The sequence below is a fragment of the Adiantum capillus-veneris genome, chromosome 11 (genome assembly GCF_014529385.1).
Source record: "Adiantum capillus-veneris isolate H3 chromosome 11, ASM1452938v2, whole genome shotgun sequence".
Lineage (NCBI taxonomy): Eukaryota > Viridiplantae > Streptophyta > Polypodiopsida > Polypodiales > Pteridaceae > Adiantum > Adiantum capillus-veneris.
The window spans coordinates 14,858,498-14,880,326 of record NC_140941.1 but is presented as its reverse complement, the minus strand read 5'-3'; the positions used below and the strand labels follow the sequence as shown (position 1 = coordinate 14,880,326).

Here is a 21,829-nt window from a genome sequence, read left to right as displayed (position 1 = left end):
AGTGCCATCTAGTACACGATGTTCTTTACGGCCTTCGAAATACGAAGTAGAGCCACCCTTTACAAAAACAAAAGTAACCACCCTTAAAAATTGAAGGTGGGAGTGAAACTCCATGGCCTTGCTAAAGAGTTAAAGTAATATAAATATAAATATAATATTAAGTATTGCTACTTTTTGACAAAACTATGTCAAAACTAAGTCTTTTCATTTTTTTACCATGAGAGTACTTCCTACTTACCCTTCACTTTTACATTTCAAACCAAATGACTTTCTACTTACCCTTCATTTTTCTCAAGGTTCTTGAAATGAAGGAGAGAGAGTGACACATGGATGCCCTCCACTTGAAATGAAGGCTGTCAACATTTCATGCTTTCAAAGGTAGCCCAAAATCCTTGCCTTGATAAATGAGCATTCATTCATATTTCAAAACCCAAGACATGTCTATCATTAGATCTACACACTCTTCATTTAAATGAGTGTCCATCGTCTTATTTCAACCAATCATCTTATTTAGCGTATCAAAAAATGCTTGAAAATGTAACCCAATCTTTTTTCTGTTTTAGTCAGCAAAAAGAGAATGCATCACTATAACCCAGCGTTCTTTCAAGAAAAGTGTGCCTCAGCTTAACCTTGAGGCGGTTACAAAATCAAAGTAGCCGGTTGAGGGGAGGGCAAGAAGGAGAAAACTCCGCTTAAAATACATGAAAAATAGTGTAATTTTGCAAAAATACTGGCTAGTATTGTAAAATTTCCGGTTCAGATTTGTCTTGGAGGGATTTTTGTATGTTTGTGAAAATGAATGTTCCCAAAGAGTGCTATAACCTTGCCCTTTGGGCCGGCCAAAATTGCCGGGGCAAGGGGGAAAGAAGAAATTCCATGCCAAAACAGGAAATGAAGATGTGCCAGCATGCTATTCTCTAAAGCAATAATTGCATCGTCCGGACCCACCAGCTCGACGAGCGGCCTGCACCCCTCGGGAGTCGGAGCACCTGCTCCATGTACTTTGCAGCGAGAAAAGCTCGAACTGCTGACCCCATTGGCTCGTAGCCTATGCGATAACCAGAAGGTCGCAAGCTATTCGCTGCAATACTGTCAAGCAACTTTTACCATTCAGATAATCGTGTTCTTTTGGAGTCGGGCAAACATTTTAACACTATCAAAGTGGTGTGTCTCGCTGCGTGTCTTCCCCAACGCCTACCGCTCACGAGGGCCACACCTCGATCACGAGCATTCGCAGCAGCCCCTCAGCCCTCATCTCCTGCTCTCCTAGCGCGCTCAGGTACACTACGCTGTTTTGCCCGTGCGCACACACACGAATCGTCGGTACATTAGGGGATGCCATATGTTTTGTCATTCAAATCAATTTCAGAATGATTATGAGAGAGGTAGCTACGATCATAATTGTGAATTTTCTGTTTTATTCAAGAAGGTGAAACTAGTCTAAATGGATAGAAAAGGAGAGAGCTGGAGCTCTTGCAAGCGAGTGCACACACACGCACACCACACACACACAAAAAAAAACCAAGAGAAGCACACACGAGGGAGGTGGTTGTTGAAAGTTGCTTTTTCTTCATCACCACTCAAAATGATGATAAGTTCTTCAAAACATAAGTGAAGAGTACAACACGTTAAGAACTATGTACAATGGTCAATGTGAACCCGCTAGCGAGTCAGGTGGCAATATAAGTGGCCATCGCTCTTAGTAGGTAGAACATGTCAGTGAAGTTCCGTTGTAGTACCGTTGGCAATGATCCTCTTGTCCGCTACCTCTAGGATAAAGGTGGGCGAGAAGTCCTTTAGACAACCCATGTGTCGAGCTTGATATCTCAACTCTCCCCCTCAAGAGTCAAGCCCAAGCATAGCTCGAAATCGCCTTAGCTTCTCTTCTCCTAGGGCCTTCGCGAAGATGTTCGCAACATGTTTATCCGTTCTCACAAACCTAATGTCGATCTCTCCAACCAAGACCCTGTCTTCGATGAAGTGGTAGTGCTCCTTAATGTGCTTCGTCCTTGCATGGAATACTGGGCTGAAGGTTTTGCACCAATTGTATGTCACTAAGGTTATTCGAGTATGTCACGTGACACATCCAACCCTATGTGTTCGTGGACAAGCTGCAGCATGACAAGTGTTCAGTTCAGTCAAGTCAGTCTAGTAGGAAGTGATCTGGCACTTTTGTGAGTTTGTTTGCAGACCGTGTATGTCTAGACACTTAGATTAGATGCATATCCTCTGGTTGCTCACAACATGACTATCAAATTCCAGTCAGATCCCATCAGTAGCATTTTTACAGTGCCTAGACCTATTTTCCCTATTTTTGATATTTTTCACTTATTATTTTTAAGTGACTTTTGTTGGAAAGTAGGTAGGGCAATTTTGCTAAGTTTGTATATAAGCAAACCTAGCGCTAGCACTTTCTGGCAGAAGAGGTAGCAAGAGCACCTTGCTCAACAGGCAACTTCTCAGCAAGACCAACCGCCGCGACAACTCTGGCGTATTCTCTCAACAGAAGGCCTAGCGTTTTTGCACCAGATCAGCCAGCGTTTTTGCACTTGCAGATTCCCGGTGACAGTAGGCAGCAGATCAGCCCTAGCATTAGCAGGTTCCCACAGCCACACAGCAGATTTCCTGGCGTTAGCAAATTTCCCCCACAAGGTCAGTTTTCAGCCCTAGCGTTTTTGGTTTGCAGCACAACCTCAACGTTTTTGCAGATTATCACGACAGAATCAACCATAGGATTAGTGTTTTCAGTATTCAGTCTTTAGCACTCACAGAAGAAGTCCCGAACCTCGCAGATCTCACCTTCCCGCAGCAGTTCCTCGCTGCACGGTGGGATCCATCGAAGTTTGCAGTTTCAGCCCTGAAAACGCAGATTTCATCATCTGCGTTTTTAGCGTGTCATCGTCGCATCGTCACCGACATAGAGTCAGAATTTAGCAGATAGAGATTTGTAGATTTCAGCCATTAGCATTTTTAGATTTCACCGTCTCGTCGTCGTCCTCGTCGTCGACAAGTCCAAGCATTGTAGAGAGTTGTGCAATCATAAGTAGACCGCTCTGGCCATAGAGAGTGGGGCCTTCGGAGGAGGGTTTTACAACGTCGTATTCTCTTCTCTCTCTATCTCTCAGTCTCATACACTTTCATGCACAGTGGCGATTCACTTTGTTTGTGTTCATTGCACTCTCATTAAGAACGGAAGGCTCTCCCTTCCATAAAAATAAAAGGAACCTTGAGCACAGTTCGGAGCACTCATCTTGAGCAAAGTTCAAACATTTAATTCCGCTGCACCTTACATTGGTATTAGAGCTTTGGCAGTGTTCTGTATCACTCAAGGAAAGCACCACAATAATTTTTTTTGCTTGTTGCGGTCGCACGTAACCCAAGATTTTTTGGGCGTGTCGATCCCTTATCGTGTTTTTGAAGAGTGACAGGAAACCCAAGAAAGAATGGCTTGTCCAGCCTTCCCTTGTGCCTCTTTTTACTCATTGAGAGCGGACCGTGCACTTAGCGGCCGGCCAATCGACGTGAGGTGGGAAAAAGCAACCTTGGTGTAAGTGCAAGGCCGCCAAGGGGTGCGCCCGCAAGAAAGAGAAGAACTTGGGTGAAGAGAAGATCCTTCTCTAACACAGATTGCAAGCGAAAGAAGAACCTCAAGATCCTCAAGACCCTCAAGAACTGGGCCCAAGAACCAAGACCCCCAAGAACCCAAGTTCCTTGTGAACTTAAGAACCCAAGACCACAAGAACCCATGACTTCAGTGGATGGTCATCACTCGAAGCGGCATGAGAGAGGCGAAGAAGAATTTTTTCCACTAAGAGGTTTTTCTGACCCTTCCCCTTCCCCATCTACACCAAGGATTGCACTAACTCCTACGGAGGAGTTGGCGCAAAGCAAATGTTTATGGACAGGAAGTTAGAATGCAAAGCAAGAAAAGCAGAAAGAATGACAGAATTTGATCAAGAAAGGCAGCCATAGAGCATGAGCACGAGCAAGCGCGACACATGCAAGAGTTGTTGCGACTCTTTTCTCAAGTGCAAGCACAGATGCAAGCGATTCGTGAAAAGGAGACACTCTCCGTCTCTTCTTTTCCAAAGCATGACACACAGGATTTGCATGATGATTTGAATGACAAGCATGATGATTTGCATGATGATCAAGATGTGATTATTCACGAGCATTATGATTTGCAGGGAAAAGATATGATTGTTAACAAGAATGATGGGTTAGTTGATGCTTTTTCCAGTGAAGCTAACCTCATTGCAGATTCGATCAATCATGAAGAACCGATCTTGGCTCTCGAGTCGAGGTCCATAGAACCCCCACAGGAAGATTCGATAGATCCCGAAGAACTGATCTTGGCTCTTGAGCCTAGGTCCAAAGAACCCCCACAGGAAGTATTATGTGTTCAAATGATTAGTCAGCACGTATTGTACGAGTGTTTCATTCGTGATTGTTTCCTGTATTTTAGTCAGCGTCTTTATGTGATCTCTTTTCCTAGGCATGACATATTGTAGGTTGAGCACGTTTCACTCATGCATGAGCACTGATGTATGCAGATTTCTCATAAAAAGCTGAAAAGTATGCATTCAAGAAAGTCACATTTCATGTCTCTTCCTTGGCACGACACAATCGTAGAAAGAGCACCAGAAAGTATCAGCACCAAGCATGTGCATTTCCATTGTGTTTTGCCACAGTTGATTGATTTAGATCAGCACGACAAGATTCGATCTCATTGTTTGCGTGTGTGCGGTGAACGGTTTGGCACTCCGTCTCATTGGTCATCTACATTGCATGCACAGTCTTTGAAGAAGACAAGATTTTTTCCAATCACTTTACATGGAATAGGTATGTTCATGTTTTTGTGTTGGAAGTGGTTTCAGGAATTTTCAGCCATGGAGATTTTTGAAGAAGAAAGAAGCATGACTCTAAACGAAGTTGAAGCATCGAAGGAGCCCCAAAGACTTTGTCGCTTTCGGCGCGGCCCAAAGAAGCAAGCGTTGCAGACCTTTATGAAGTTCAAGTACCGCACGACCCACACATCAGAGTGGGCCGGCGAAGAGTCTCTTCTAGGATTTCGGATGCTATTGGTGATCTCCGTCGACGCCATACAGTTCGGTACCAGTACCTCACTCTGAAAAGGAGGGGATGTCACGTGACACATCCAACCCTATGTGTTCGTGGACAAGCTACAGCATGACAAGGGTTCAGTTCAGTCAAGTCAGTCTAGAATAGGAAGTGATCTGGCACTTTTGTGAGTCTGTTCGCAGACCGTGCATGTCCAGACACTTAGATTAGATGCATATCCTCTGGTTGCACACAACATGACCATCAGATTCCAGTCAGATCCCATTAGTAGCATTTTTACAGTGCCTAGATCTATTTTCTCTATTTTTGACATTTTTCACTTATTATTTTTAAGTGACTTCTGTTGGAAAGTAGGTAGGGCAATTTTGCTAAGTTTGTATATAAGCAAACCTAGCGCTAGCACTTTCTGGTAGAAGAGGCAGCGGGAGCACCTTGCTCAACAGGCAACTTCTCAGCAAGACCAACCCCCACGACAACTCTGGCGTTTTCTCTCAACAGAAGGCCTAGCGTTTTTGCACCAGATCAGCCAGCGTTTTTGCACTTCCTGATTCCTGGCGACAGTAGATAGCAGATCAGCCCTAGCGTTAGCAGGTTACCACAGCAACACAGCAGATTCCTAGCATTAGCAGATTTAGGTCAGTTTTCAGCCCTAGTGTTTTTGGTTTGCAGCACAACCTCAGCGTTTTTGCAGATCATCGCGACAGAATCAGCCATAGGACCAGCGTTTTCAGTTTTCAGTCTTTAGCACTCGGAGAAGAAGTCTCGAACCTCGCAGACCTCACCTTCCCGCACAGCAGTTCCTCGCCGCACGGTTGGATCCATCGAAGTTTGCAGTTTCAGCCCGGAAAACGCAGATTTCAGCATCTGCGTTTTCAGCGCGTCGTCGTCGCATCGTCGCCATCGACATCGTCACCGACATAGAGTCATAATTCATCAGATAAAGATTTGCAGATTTCAACCATTAGCATTTTCAGATTTCAGCCGTCTCGTCGTCGTCCTCGTCGGCAAGAGAGATTTGTGCAATCATAAGTAGACCGCTCTCGCCATAGAGAGTGGGGCCTTCGGAGGAGGGTTTTACGTCTCTTGTGTCGTATTCTCTTCTCTCTCTATCTCTCAGTCTCATACACTTTCACGCACATTGTCGATTCACTTTGTTTGTGTTCATTGCACTCTCTCATTAAGAACGGAAGGCTCTCCCATCCATAAGAACAAAAGGAACCTTGAGCACAGTTTGGAGCACTCATCTTGAGCAAAGTTCAAACATTTATTCCGCTGCACCTTACATTGGTATCAGAGCTTTGGTAGTGTTCTGTATCACTCAAGGAACGAACCACAAATTTTTTTTTTTTCTGCTTGTTGCGGTCGCACGTAACTCAAATCCTCTTGGGCGTGTCGATTCCTAATCGTGTTTTTGAAGAGTAACAAGAATCCCAAGAAAGAAGGGCTTGTCCAGCCTCCCCTTGTGCCTCTGTTTACTCATTGAGAGCGGATTGTGCACTTAGCGGCCGGCCAATCGACGTGAGGTGGGAAAAAGAAACCTTGGTGTGAGCGCAAGGCTGCCAAGGGGTGCGCCCGCGGAAAAGAGTAGAACTCAGGTGAAGAGAAGATCCTTCTCTAACACAGATTGCAAGCGAAAGAAGAACCTCAAGAACTCAAGACCCCCCAAGAATCCAAGAACCCAAGACCCACAAGAACCCAAGTTCCTCGTGAACTTAAGAACCAAAGATCACAGTGTATGCTCATCACCCGAAGCGGAATGGATACTTTGCATGGAGGTGATCGGCATGAAAGTAGTGAAGAAGAATTTTCTCACCATTTAGGTTTTCTTGATCCTCCCATCTACGCCAGGGATTGCACCAAATCCTATGGAGGCTTTTGGTGAAATCGATGATGGACATGATGGCACAACAAGAAGCGACTCGCATTGCCTTGGAACGCGAGCGTGATGCACGAAAAGAAAGAAAAGCACAAAGAAAGGAGGTAGCCGAAGAAAGACGACCGGCCTTGGAGGCCGATCGTGAGGTTCAGAGAGACCTACGCACACAAGAATTGGTTCGACAGGTTCTCGCCTCGAAGTGCGAGCCAGTCAAAGATGTTGGTAGTTCATCAAGTGGTGCAAGCCGAGATTCGGACTCCAACAAGCCAGTCACAGAGAAGATCCAGTTCAGTAAGTATGATGGTAAGATGGATGCTACGGTTATTCATTCTTGGTTGCATCAATCTGATGCTTACGGTAGCTATGTACCTTACTGGTGATGCCATCAATTGGTACCACGCATGGCAAGAGGCACAGTTAGCCGCGTACCTAGAGGAAGACGACGAATTCACGCCCCTTTCCTTCAATTGGGCCGATTTCCAAGACAAGCTCAAGGCGCGGTTTATGCCACCTTAGTATCTCGCACGATTGAAGGATGATTGGCGCGGTCTCAAGCAAAATGCTTTGCCAGTTATGTCTTTCTCTAATCGTGTTTTGCAGCTTGACACTCAAATACGCAAATTGGATGCGGAGCGCAATGAGGCATTTCTTTATGGATTGGATGAGTATATCAAGTACGATGTTGAGTTGCTCGATCCAGTTGATCTCAACAAGGCGGTAGCGATTGCTCTCGCACAGGAGATGAAGCACAACAAGGGAAGGCCTAAGGAAAACAAGACTTCGACAAGTACCTCTCCGACTTCTCAGAACGGTAAGAACAGTAAGAATGGTAACTCTTCTAATCAATCTTCCAATAGTCTCTCAGAAAAGAACTTTCAAAATGAACCTAAGGATAAGGCTAAGACAATTGCTAAACCTAAGCTCACACCAGATGAAAAGGTAGCACAAGGAATTTTAGGAGGATACATTACGTCGGAAGAGCAAAGCACTTATTCTAAGGAAGGTCGTTGTTTCATTGTCACATTAAGGGTCACATAAAAAGAATATGTCGTATGTTAGGTGCAGGGGAATGAATGTTGTATTTTCTCAAGATTAGTGATCTTTACTGCTCAAGGTTCCTTTTAGTTCTTAGGGAAAGAGAGAGCTTCCCGTCTTGTAGAGTGTTGTGGTCACGAACAAAGTGGGTGGATGTTGTGCGTGCAAATGAATGAGACTGAGAGAAGGAGAGAGAAGAGATACGACACCGAGAGGTTTGTAAAACCCTCCTCCGAAGGCCCCACTCTTGTCGGCGAGAGTGGTCTATTCTTTGATTGCACAAAGGTGTACAATGCGTATGCAATGGACTATGCAACTTGGTCTATGCCGATGACGACGACGGTGACGACGACGACGACGGCTGAAATCTGAGATCTTCTAGATGCTGGATTCTTTGGACTGTTTCGAGGCTGAAAACTATTGTTTTGCCGCTGTTTTCATGGCTGAAAATGAGGGCTTGGTCGGGGCCTTCGCTGATGGTAAAAGCGCTGCAGACTTGGACTAGCAGGCTGCGTTTTTAGGGTTATTGTACCTGCTGGAAACGCTGCAACAACAGCAGGCCTGTCCGAGGCTGAAAAACGCTGCAAGGGCTGCAGCCTAGCGTTAGTGTTTGTTGACACAAAAATGTTGAAGGGGCAAAAACGCCAGCTCAGAGGTAATGATGGCGATGTCTGCAAGAGGATGAAACGCCAGGGCAAGTGGGGAACTCGGGATGGCGATGGCTGGTCTGGAAACGCTAGTGGATGGAGATCTGGCTCGGCGAGGATGAACTCCAAACGCTGGGGGTGCTGAGGGGGGGGTTACTGCTGAGAAGTTGCCTGTTGAGCGGGAAGCTCCTGCTGCCTCTTCTGCCAGAAAGTGCTAACTTGGGTTTGCTTATATATTAACTTAGCAAAATTGCCCTACCTACTTTTGTTGGAAAGTCACTTAAAAATAATAAGTGAAAATCCCAATAAATAGGAAAATAGGCTAAATGCATTGGAGAATTTCCCTAACTGATGCTAATGAATTCTGATGGGAATTCCGATGATCATGCTGTGTGCAACCGGAGGATATGCATCTATGCTAAGTGACTGGGCATGCACGGTCTACGAATAGACTCACAAAAGTGCCATATCACTGCTAATCTAGACTTGACTGAACTGACTTAACCCTGCTGTGGTGTAGCTTGTCCACGGACACATAGGGTTGGGATGTGTCACGTGACATCCCCTCCTTTTCAAAGTGAGGTACTGGTACCGAACTGTATGGCGTCGAGGGAGATCGCCAATAGCATCCGGAATCCTGGAAGGGACTCTTCGCCGGCCCACTGTGCTGTGTGGGTGAAGCGATACTTGAACTTCATAAAGGTCTGCAACGCTTGCTTCTTTGGGCCGCGCCGAAAACGACTCAAAGTCTTTTGAATCTCCTTTCTTGCTTCAACTTCGTCTAGAGACCTGCTTCTTCCGTCTTCAAGAATCTCCATGGCTGAAAATTCCTGAAACCATCTCAACACAAAACCATGAATATACCCATTTCATGTAAAGTGAAGGAAAAAAATCTTGTCTTCTCTAAAGACTGTGTATGCAATGTCGATGAACATAGAGACGGAGTGACAATCCGTTCATCAAACACATGCAAACAATGCGATCCAATCTTTTTTGTTTGATCGAAATCAATCAACTGTGGCAAATCACCATGGAAATGCCCATGCTTGGTGCTCATACAATCATGTGCTCTTTCGGAAACTGTGTCATGCCAAGGAAGAGACATGGAATGTGACTTCCTGACATACAAACTTTTCAACTTTTCATGAACAATCTGCATACATTCGTGCTCATCCATGAGAGAAACGTGCTCAACATACAATATGTCATGCCTAGGAAAATGGATTACATAACGATGCTGACTAAAATACAGGAAACCTTCACGAATGAAACACTCGAACAATGCGTGCGTATCAATCATGCGAACACATAATACTTCCTGTGATGGTTCTTGAGACCTAGGCACGAGAGCCAAGATCTGTTCTTCCTGACGGGGTTCTTCTTGAGTGGGTTCTTTTTGAGGGGGTTCTGTTGACCTAGACTCGAGAGCCAAGATCGATCCTTCGTGATTGATCGAATCAACAACGAGGTTAGCTTCGCTAGAAAAAGCATCCACTAACACATCATCCTTGTGAACAATCACATCATCTTCATGCAATTCATCATGCTTGTGAGCAATCACATCTTGATCATGCAAATCATCATGCTTGTCATTGGCATCCAAATCATCATGCTTAGCAATTTCATTCAAATCATCATGCTTATCTTTGTCATCCAAATCATTGGCATCTAAATCATCATGCTTATCATTGTGCTTCAAATCATCATGCAAGTCATTGTCAATCAAATCATCATCATGCTTCACACAATCATGCAAATCCTGTGTGTCATGCTTTGGAGAAGAAGAGACTGAGAGAGTCTCCTTTCCCCAAATCTCTTGCATCTGTGCCTGAACTTGAGAATAGAGTCGCCAAAACTCTTTGTTGTGGTGATCGCTCTTTTCTTTGAGGGCTTTGTTCTGGCGATCAAATTCTGCTTGTCTTGCTTTGTTTCTCTCGTGCTATGGCTGCCATTCTTTCTTGGTACTTACGCTCGATGGTTGCCATGTCTTCTTCGTAGGATTTTCTTTCTACTTCTCTTTCTTGGTCCAACTTCTCCATAGGAGTTAGTGCAATCTTTGTCGTAGATGGAAAAGGGGGAGGGTCGGAAAAACCTCTTGGTGGGGAAAATTCTTCTTCACCTCTCTCATGCTCATCACCTCCAAGCGAAGTATCCATTCCGCTTTGAGTGATGACCATTCTGCAATCGTGGGTTCTTGTGGGTTCTTGGGTTATTAAGTTCACGAGGAACTTGGGTTCTTGGGGGTCTTGGGCTCTTAAGTTCACGAGGAACTTGGGTCTTGAGAGTCTTGAGGTCCTTGATTCGTGAGAATCTAGGGTTCTTGAGGTTCTTGAGTCTTGAGGGTCTTGGGTTCTTGGGGTTCTTGAGGTTTTCTTTCGCTTGCAAATCGCGTTGGAGAAGGATCTTCTCTTCACCCGAGTTCTACCCTTTTCTGCGGGCGCACCCCTTGGCGGCCTTGCGCTCACACCAAGGTTGCTTTTTCCCACCTCACGTCGATTGGCCGGCCGCTAAGTGCACGGTCCGCTCTCAATGAGTGAAAAGAGACACAAGGGGAGGCTGGATAAGCCCTTCTTTCTTGGGATTCCTGTCACTCTTCAACAAAACACGATTAGGAATCGCCACGCCCAAGTAAACTTGGGTTCGTGCGATCACAACAAGAAAAAAAATTCTTGTGGTTCTTGTGGTTCTTTCCTTGAGTAATGCAAAAAAAATTCTTGTGGTTCTTGTGGTTCTTTCCTTGAGTAATGCAGAACACTTCCAAAGCTCTGATACCAATGTTAGGTGCTACGGAATGAATGTTGTATTTTCTCAAGATTAGTGATCTTTACTGCTCAAGGTTCCTTTTAGTTCTTAGGGAAAGAGAGAGATTTCCGTCTTGTAGAGTGTTGTGGTCACGAACAAAGTGGGTGGATGTTGTGCGTGCAAATGAATGAGACTGAGAGAAGGAGAGAGAAGAGATACGACACCGAGAGGTTTGTAAAACCCTCCTCCGAAGGCCCCACTCTCGTCGGCGAGAGTGGTCTATTCTTTGATTGCACAAAGGTGTACAATGCGTATGCAATGGACTATGCAACTTGGTCTATGCCGATGACGACGACGGTGACGACGACGACGGCTGAAATCTGAGATCTTCTAGATGCTGGATTCTTTGGACTGTTTCGAGGCTGAAAACTACTGTTTTGCCGCTGTTTTCATGGCTGAAAATGAGGGCTTGGTCGGGGCCTTTGCTGATGGTAAAAACGCTGCAGACTTGGACTAGCAAGCTGCGTTTTTAGGGCTATTGTACCTGCTGGAAACGCTGCAACAACAGCAGGCTTGTCCAAGGCTGAAAAACGCTGCAAGGGCAGCAGCCTAGCGTTAGTGTTTGTTGACACAAAAACGTTGAAGGGGCAAAAACGCCAGCTTAGAGGTAATGATGGCGATGTCTGCAAGAGGATGAAACGCCAGGGCAAGTGGGGAACTCGGGATGGCGATGGCTGGTCTGGAAACGCTAGTGGATGGAGATCTGGCCCGGCGAGGATGAACTCCAAACGCTGGGGGTGCTGAGGGGGGGTTACTGTTGAGAAGTTGCCGGTTGAGCGGGAAGCTCCTGCTGCCTCTTCTGCCAGAAAGTGCTAACTTGGGTTTGCTTATATATTAACTTAGCAAAATTGCCCTACCTACTTTTGTTGGAAAGTCACTTAAAAATAATAAGTGAAAATCCCAATAAATAGGAAAATAGGCTAAATGCACTGGAAAATTTCCCTAACTGATGCTAATGGATTCTGATGGGAATTCCGATGATCATGCTGTGTGCAACCGGAGGATATGCATCTATGCTAAGTGACTGGGCATGCACGGTCTACGAATAGACTCACAAAAGTGCCATATCACTGCTAATCTAGAATTGACTGAACCCTGCTGTGGTGTAGCTTGTCCACGGACACATAGGGTTGGGATGTGTCACGTGACATTGTAAGCTTGACTCTAATGAATCTAAAGAACCCACAGAACCCACTTCCTCTATCAATGCAATAAATGCATAGTAACAGGGAATGGCCGTTTTCAGGTCTCCGTTCCCCATTCTCATTCCAAGTTCAAGTTCCGAATCCCCGTTCCGTGTTTCAAACGTGAGTACTCGTAACAGGGAATGGCATTTTGTTCCGCGTTCCCGTTCCGGTTTCCCGTTCTTGGTAACTACGAATAAATGACAACACGAGTGTGCCCCAAGTTTCTCATGACCCTCCCATTGATGAATCTCTCATTGAATGTTATGGTCATATGACGGGGCAGTGTTTTGTCATGAATGTTGTATTTTTCAAGATTGGTGATCTATATTGCTCAAGGTTCCTTTTAGTTCTTAGGGAAGGAGAGAGCCTTCCGTCTTTATGGAGAGTGCTATGATCACGAACAAAGTGAGTGGATATTGTGCGTGCAAGTGTATGAGACTGAGAGAATGAGAGAAAAGAGATACGACACCCGAGAGGTTGTAAAACCCTCCTCCGAAGGCCCCACTCTCGTCGGCGAGAGTGGTCTACTTTTGATTGCACAAAAGTGTACAATGATGATGCATGGACTGATGCAAACGGGGACTATGCCGATGACGACGATGATGACTTTGGGGCTGAATTCGATGCTCTGTTGTCTGCTGTCCACAAAGGGGTAATGGCTGAGAATCTGGACCAATTTGGGGGGCTGAAAATGACTGGTTTTACTGTTGTTTTTATGGCTGAAAATCCCTGATTTGTCGAGGCTTGTAGGGATGATAACAACGCTGAGGATAAGCAGGACTAGGCTGCGTTTTTGGGGCTGATGTCGAAGGGTGAAAACGCTGACTGGATGCAGGTCTTAGGCTGCATTTTTGTGGCTGAAAACGCTGCTCCTTGGCAGGTGATGCTGGCGTTAGCAAAACGCTAGGTAGGGCTGCCGGTAGGGGAGGAAAACGCCAAGGGAACAAGCTTTCTGGCGATGGCCTGCTGGGGGAAAAACGCCAATGATGGGAGGCTTGCTGGCGATGCTAAAACGCTGGGGCTGATGGTGGAGTGGCCTCACCAAGACATGCTTGACGAAGTTCTTGTTGAGAGAGGGAGGGAGTACCTGTTGCTTGGAAAAGCCTGCTGTGCTCCTTGCTCATTTGTCCAATTGTGCTAACTTGGGTTTGCTTATATATTAACTTACCCAATTTGCCCTACTTAGTTCCCAACAAAAGTCACATAATAAATAATTGAAAAATGTCAAAATAGGATAAAGTCACTTGAAAAATCCCCAAACTGACTCTAATGGAATTTGATGGAAATGCTTATGCTTATGCGGTGTGCAACCAGAGGATATGCATCTACACTAAGTGACTGGGCATGCACGGTCTACGAATAGATACACAAAAGTGCCAGATCACTTCTAATCTAGACTGATTGGACTGACGGGAACCCTGCTATGGTGTAGCTTGTCTAAGGACACATAGGGTTGGATGTGTCACGTGACATCCCTTGCTTTTTAAAGTGAGGTACTGGTACCGACCTGCATGGCTTCCTTGTAGTCTACCAACAACTCTGGATAATCCTTGAAGAACTCTCCATTTACCCACACCGCTTCATGGGTTCCTCGATCTTTGAACTTCAAAAAATATTGTCGTACTTGTTTCTTCGAACCATGGCGAAACCGATGCAACAAGACTTGCTCCGGCTCCATGACTTTAGCTTCATCTATGATCTCCGGTTCTTCTTCTTCCGAAACGTCCTTTGGAGGTGTGCCTTGAAACACTTTCAACCAAGAAACATGGAAAACGTTGTGCATTGACCATGAGTTAGGCAACTGCAATTTCATTGAAACCTCATTAATCTTTTTGATAACTGGAAATGGACCATACATACGAAAAGACAACTTAGGACATTTCTTTTCAACTTGCTTCAGACGCTGTTTCATGATTCGTAGATACACCCAATCTCCTTCCTTGATCAAGACCTCCTGACGATGCTTGTTAGCCTGTCGAGAATAAGATTCCTGAGCCTTTCTTAGCCGAAGCTTCACACTCTCAAAAATCTCATCCAATGACTGACTCTCAGCATTGGCATCAGGCATTTGACTGACCGATCTAGTCAAAAGTGACTGGAACGGACGGCCAAAAGCTACCTCATACGGAGTTCGACCAATAGCAGAAGAAAAGGAATCATTTAGAGTAGCCTGAACCAATGGGAGATAGAGCTCCCATTGAGACTGCTTATCATGAACATAAGATTTTAACACATCAAAAGCCAACTGATTATAAATTTCGGTTTGACCATCGGACTGTGGATGAAAAGCGGATGAAAAATTCAACTTTGTGCCAAAATTTTCAAAGAGTGCACGCCAAAAGTTAGACGTGAACTTAACATCCCTATCTGAAACAATGGACATTGGCAAACCACAGAGGGGGTACCAATGCTTAATGAACAATCGTGCAACATCTTGTGCAGTAACTGTGGCTTTACAAGGAATCAACATGTAAAATTTGTTGAAACGATCAACAATTGTTAAACATTGAGTGTTCCTTGAATGCAGACTCGGTGGTAAGTTAGTCACAAAATCCTTAGCGATATCCTGAAAAGGTCAATAGGCAGCGGAAGCAAGGGGCCTTGCTGCTTACCCCGAGGAGCTTTTACTTTTTGACATATAGTGCACTGTGTGACATAACGAAACACATCTTTCTGCATTTTAGGCCGATAAAAAAATCGTTCAATCTTTTTTAATATGGTGTTGATACCCCTGTGCCCACCAGTGAGAGAATCATGTGCATCATGCAATATGGTTGGCATGAGAGAGGGCAACACACATAAACGCTGACGAAAAAATAACAATCCATCACAAATGAGATAGTTGCTGGGCCCTTGGGAAGCAAGAGCCTGCAACCAATACTTACCAAACTCTGAATCTGCATATTGATTCTTCATGCTATCAAAAGACTCACCCTGTATAGAAAATGTGGTTCTTGACTCAAGAGCCAAAATCTGTCCTTTGCGACTCAACGCATCTGCAATAGGGTTAGCTTTTCCAAGCACATACTCATTCAAACCGCCAATTGCTCAAAAACTTGTGACCACTGCGCTTGGCGATCATTCCAATTTGCACTAGGCATAGACTGGAGCCAGTTGAGGGCTTGATGATTTGTGCGCACTGTGAACTCTCTACCATACAGAAAATGCTTCCAATGCTTAAGAGAGTGCATGACAGACAAAAGTTCTTTATCATAAACTGAATAATTCTTTTCCACACTAGTGAGCTTCCGGCTAAGGAAAGCTACTGGGCGACCATGCTGTTGAAGCACAGCGCCTATGGCGACATTGCTCGCATCCGTCCATACCTCAAAGGGATCATCCCAAGAAGCAAGGATAAGACACGGAGCTTCTGTCATCGCAACCTTGAGAGCTACGAAAGCCTCAATGGCTGCCTCGGGCAAGTCTATGCGCTCACGGCGAGTCTTTACCCCTTTCAAAACATCAGTCATAGGTGTAGCAATGTGTGCAAAATTCTCTATGTGCGAACTATATGCTTGACATAGACCAAGAAAAGAACGCGCATCATTTGCAGTTTTGGGAAAATCCCAATTACGAAGCTGTTCCACCTTCGCGGGGTCTAGCTTGACGCCTTCTGCAGAAATGATATAACCTAGATAAGTGACTTCAGTAAAAAAAAATTCAGACTTCTTAGCTGCAATGTACAACTGACACTCATCCAAACGAGTTAGTACCCTTTCAACATCTTTTCATGTTGCTCCCACGATGCAGAAAAAATGAGAATATCATCTGAAAAGATAAACACACATACACCTACCATATTGCCGAAACGACCTACCATGAGACGATTGAACGTATCCACGGCTCCTGTCAATCCAAAAGACATAATAATATACTCCCATTGCCCTCGCTTGGTGTGAAAAGCAGTCTTGAAAATGTCGCCTTTGAATACCGTACCTGATGGTATCCACTTTTGAGATCGACCTTGCTGAAAACCTTTGCCCCATTGAGCCTACGAGGATATACTCAATGTGAGGCATTGGAAACTTGTTCTTGACGATCATCTTGTTTAATGCCATGTAATCAACACACAAACGAGACGAACCATCCTTCTTGCGAAGAAACAAAATATGAGCAGCAAAAGGACTTAACTAGGACGTATGAATCCTCTAGCCACCAACTCTGTGAGTTGTCGCTCTAACTCTTCCTCCTGTGACTTGTTCAAACGGTAGGGAGCCTTACTGACAGGCTGTGCTCCCTTCATAAGCTCGATGCGATGGTCCTCTGGTCGCTCGGATGGGAGACGAGGTGGAAGATCATCCTGCAAAAAGAGATGTTTAAACTTCGTAAACAACTCCGAATACTTACTTGGAGCCTGAATGCTCCGGGAAACTAGAGCAGCATAGATGAATGCCGCTTGTGCTCCTCGTCGTAATTCACGCTTTACCTGCACATGAGAGATGAGAGGCAAAGAATGCAAGCCCTCCTTAGCACGAATGATGAGGGGGGAATCAGTTTTGCCATGTAAAGTGAGAGTGTTAGCCTCAAAATCAATGAGAGGGTTGAGTTCACGAAACCATTTAATGCCCAAAATCATATCACATCCTGCGAGAGGAGACACAAAATATTTCCTATGAAAAGAAGCTTGTTGAACGGTAAACATCACATCAAGGCACTCCTTCGTGATGAGAGAGTCCATAACAGGAGAGAAGCCAGAAATTTCGAGAGGAGATTTTTGGCTAACCTCTAGGCAGGCTCTCTCAACAAGAGGGGCTAATCACATCATGCATAGTGCCTGGATCAAACAATATGATAAAACGCTGCCCCTTTACATGACCATAACACTTCATGAGAGACTCATCAATGTGTGTGTCAGAGTCATGAGAAGATGCAGGTTGATTTGTGATAGTGCTTGTGGTTGTTGTGGGTGCCTTTGGTTCCTTAGGTGGGACTGTCTTAGGACAGGCCTTCTTAATGTGACCCTTGACGTGACATTGAAAACATCTACCTTCTTTAGGATAAATCACTTGTTCTTCAGCCATGATGTATCCTCCTATAATTCCTTGTGAAGCTTTTTCATCAGGGGTTAGCTTAGGTTTTGCAGGTGCTTTAGCTTTACCCTTAGATTCATTGTTAGAGTTCTTTTCCGAGGAATTAGAGGAAGAAGGGCTAGGAGAATTAACATTCTTACCATTCTGTGTGTTCTGAGAATTCTGCGGAGTTCCTTGAGAAATCTTGTTTTCCGTAGGCTTTCCTTTGTTGTGCTTCATTTCGTGTGCGAGAGTAATCGCTACCGCTTTGTTGAGATCGATTGGATCAAGTACCTCGACATCATACTTGATATACTCGTCCAATCCGTAAAGAAATGCCTCCTTGCGCTCCACATCCGATTTGCGTAATTGAGTGCCTAGCTGCAAAACACGATTAGAGAAAGACATAACCGGCATACCGTTTTGCTTGAGATTGCGCCAATCCTCTTTCAATCGTGCGAGGTACTGAGGTGGCATAAACCGCGCCTTGAGCTTGTCTTGGAAATCAGCCAATTGAAGGAAAGGGACGTGAATCCGTCGGCTTCCTCTAGGTGCACGGCTAGTTGTGCCTCTTGCCATGCATGGTACCAATTAATGGCATCACCGGCAAGGTACATAGCTGCCGTCAAAACTTTGCTATTGCTTGTTTTCTTAGTTGTCGCAAAATAAGCATTAAATTGATGCAACCAAGAATGAATAACCGTAGCATCCATCTTACTTTCATACTTACTGAAAGTCAACTTTTCGGTGACTTGGTTGTTGGAATCCGCATCGTGGCTTGCACCACTTGAGGAACTCCCATGATCTTTGGGTGGTTCGGTTTTTGAGGCTAGCGCTTGTCGAAGCAATTCTTGAGTGCGTAGCTCTCTTTGAGCTTCATGCTTGGTGTCCAAAGACAATCTTTGATTTGTACGATTGGCCTCCAAGGCCGCGTTTCTTGCCGCCTCGTCCGTCTTTCTTTGTTGTTTCCGTTCTTTGCGTTCGTTGCGCTCGCGTTCTAAAGCAAGGAGATTGTCTTCTTGTTGTGCGGCAAGTTTTGCGTTTCTTTCGTCACGCTCACGGTCTTGAGCAAGGCGATTTGCTTCTTGTCTATCCATCATGGCCATCATCTGCTTGACCATTGCCTCCATAGGGTTTGGTGCACTTGGTGGCGTAGATGGTGAAGGGGGAGGGTTGAAGAAATCATCTCGTGGTCGGGAAAAGTCTTTGTCGCCTCTCTCATGCTCATCACCTGTATGCGAAGTATCCATTTTGCTTCGGGTGACGACCATGCACTATGATCTTGGGTTCTTAAGTTCGCGAGGAACTTGGGTTCTTGAAGTTCTTGAGGTTTTCTTTTGCTTGCAAATCGCGTTGGAGAAGGATCTTCTCTTCACCCGAGTTCTACTCCTTTCTGCGGGCGCACCCCTTGGCGGCCTTGCGCTCACACCAAGGTTGCTTTTTCCCACCTCACGTTGATTGGCCCGCCGCTAAGTGCACGGTCCGCTCTCAATGAGTGAAAAGAGACACAAGGGGAAGCTGGACAAGCCCTTCTTTCTTGGGATTCCTGTCAGTCTTCAACAAAACACGATTAGGAATCGACACGCCCAAGCGAACTTGGGTTCGTGCGACCGCAACAAGCAAAAAAATTCTTGTGGTTCTTCCCTTGAGTAGTACAGAACACTTCCAAAGCTCTGATACCAATGTAAGGTGCAGCGGAATGAATGTTGTATTTTCTCAAGATTAGTGATCTATATTTGCTCAAGGTTCCTTTTAGTCCTTAGGGAAGGAGAGAGCCTTCCGTCTTATGGAGAGTGGTATGATCACGAACAAAGTGAGTGGATATTGTGCGTGCAAGTGTATGAGACTGAGAGAAAGAGAGAAGAGAGATACGACACCCGAGAGTTTGTAAAACCCCCCTCCGAAGGCCCCACTCTCGTCGGCGAGAGTGGTCTACTTTTGATTGCACAAAGGTGTACAATGATGATGCATGGACTGATGCAAATGGGGACTATGCCGATGACGACGATGATGACTTTAAGGGTGAATTCGCTGCTCTTCTATCTGCTGTCCACAAAGGGGTAATGGCTGAGAATCTGGACCGCTTTGGGGGCTTAAAATGACTGGTTTGATGCTGTTTTTATGGCTGAAAATCCCTGATTTGTCGAGGCTTGTAGGGATGGTAAAAACGCTGAGGATAAGCAAGACAAAGCTGCGTTTTTATGGCTGATGTCGACGGCTGAAAACGCTGAAGATTTGCAGGTCTTGGACTGCGTTTTTATGGCTAAAAATGCTGCTCCTTTGCAGGTGTTGCTGGCGTTAGTAAACGCTAGGGTAAGGCTGCCTGTGGTAGGGAAGCTTGATGGCGATGGCTTGCTTGGGGAGAAAACGCCAAGGGAGAGAGAGTGTATGGCGATCCCAAAAACGCTAGGGGGCTGAAGGGGGTGGCTTCACCAAGCGGGCTTGAAGAGGTTCTTGTTGAGAGAGGGAGGGAGTACCTGTTGCTTGGAAAGCCTGCTGTGCTCCTTGCTCATCTGCCCAATTGTGCTAACTTGGGTTTTCTTATATATTAACTTACCCAATTTGCCCTACTTAGTTCCCAACAAAAGTCACTTAATAAATAAGTGAAAAATGTTAAAAATTGGGAAAAATAGGATAAAGTCACTTGAAAAATCTCCAAACTGACTCTGATGGAGATGCTTATGCTTATGCGGTGTGCAACTAGAGGATATGCATCTACACTAAGTGACTGGGCATGCACGGTCTACGAATAGACTCACAAAAGTGCTAGGTCACTGCTAATCTAGACTGACTGGACTGACGGGAACCCTGCTATGGTGTAGCTTGTCCACGGACACATAGGGTTGGATGTGTCACATGACAACAAGTGCAGAATTCAGCCCGATCTAGTAGCGTTTTTATATTCCCGGATTCCCTCTTTGGATCGGCCCCTAGTTGCAGATCCAAGGAGAGTTTCCTAGCGTTTGAGTATTCAGCCGTAGCCTCGCAGTACGAAGCATCTCTAGCAAGTACCCATCGACATCTCAGCATATAGAACCATCGTACCAGTATTTGTGCAATCTAAAGCAAATACCTCTTTAGCGATAGAGAGAGGGGCCCTTGGAGGGGGGTTTGGGACCCCATCTGGGGTCAGTCCTCTCTCTCTCTATCACTCCTTATTGATTAAAAGGAATCTTGAGTATGGACTTAGCACTAATCCTGAGCACACACCATCAATCACTTCTGCTACACATGACATTGGTATCAGAGCTCTGTATATGCTTCGGCTTTGCGAACCTACCATCAGACGATTAAACGTACACATGGCGCCTGTCAATCCAAAAGGCATAACAATATACTCCCATTGCCCTCGATCGGTGCGAAAGGCGGTCTTGAAAGTGTCGCCTTTGAATACCCGTACCTGATGGTATCCACTTTTGAGATCGACTTTGCTGAAAACCTTTGCTCCATTGAGTCTATCAAGGATATACTCAATGTGAGGCATCGAAAACTTGTTCTTGACGGTCATCTTGTTTAATGCCCTGTAATCAACACACAAACGAGACGAACCATCCTTCTTGCGAAGAAACAAAATATGAGCAGCAAAAGGACTTAACTAGGACGTATGAATCCTCTAGCCACCAACTCCGTGAGTTGTCGCTCTAACTCTTCCTCCTATGACTTGTTCAAACGGTAGGGAGCCTTACTGACAGGCTGCGCTCCCTCCATAAGCTCGATGCGATGGTCCTCCGGCCGCTCGGGTGGGAGACGAGGTGGAAGATCATCCTGGAAAAAGAGATGTTTAAACTTCGTAAACAACTCCGAATACTTACTTGGAGCCTGAATGCTCTGGGAAACTGCAGCAGCATAGATGAATGCCGCTTGTGCTCCTCGTCGTAATTGACGCTTTACCTGCACATGAGAGATGAGAGACAAAGAATGCAAGTCCTCCTCAACACGAATGATGAGGGGGGAATCAGTGTCGGAATGTAAAGCGATTGTGTTAGCACCAAATTTAATGTGAGCGTCAAGTTCTCGAAACCATTTAATGCTCAAAATCATATCACATCCTGAGAGAGGAGATACAAGAAATTTCCTATGAAAAGAAGCTTGTTGAACGGTAAACATCACATCAAGGCACTCCTTCGTGATGAGAGAGTCCATACCAGGAGCGAAGCCAGAAACCTCTAGAGGAGCTTTCTGACTAACCTC

General features: G+C 45.3%; 1 protein-coding gene across 2 annotated transcripts in view; it reads left to right on the top strand.

Annotated features, from left to right (window-relative positions):
• The first annotated feature begins 886 nt into the window (after window positions 1-886).
• LOC147446917 (pre-mRNA-splicing factor CWC22-like protein (DUF3245)) overlaps window positions 887-21,829 on the top strand; it is a 78,311-nt gene continuing 57,368 nt past the window's right edge. Inside the window, exon 1 of one of the 2 annotated variants that reach the window (XM_086522856.1) lies at window positions 887-1,279. The gene's annotated coding sequence lies outside the window, so the exon portion shown is untranslated. The remainder of the gene's footprint in view (window positions 1,280-21,829) is intronic. The other variant, XM_086522855.1, reaches the window with a different exon arrangement.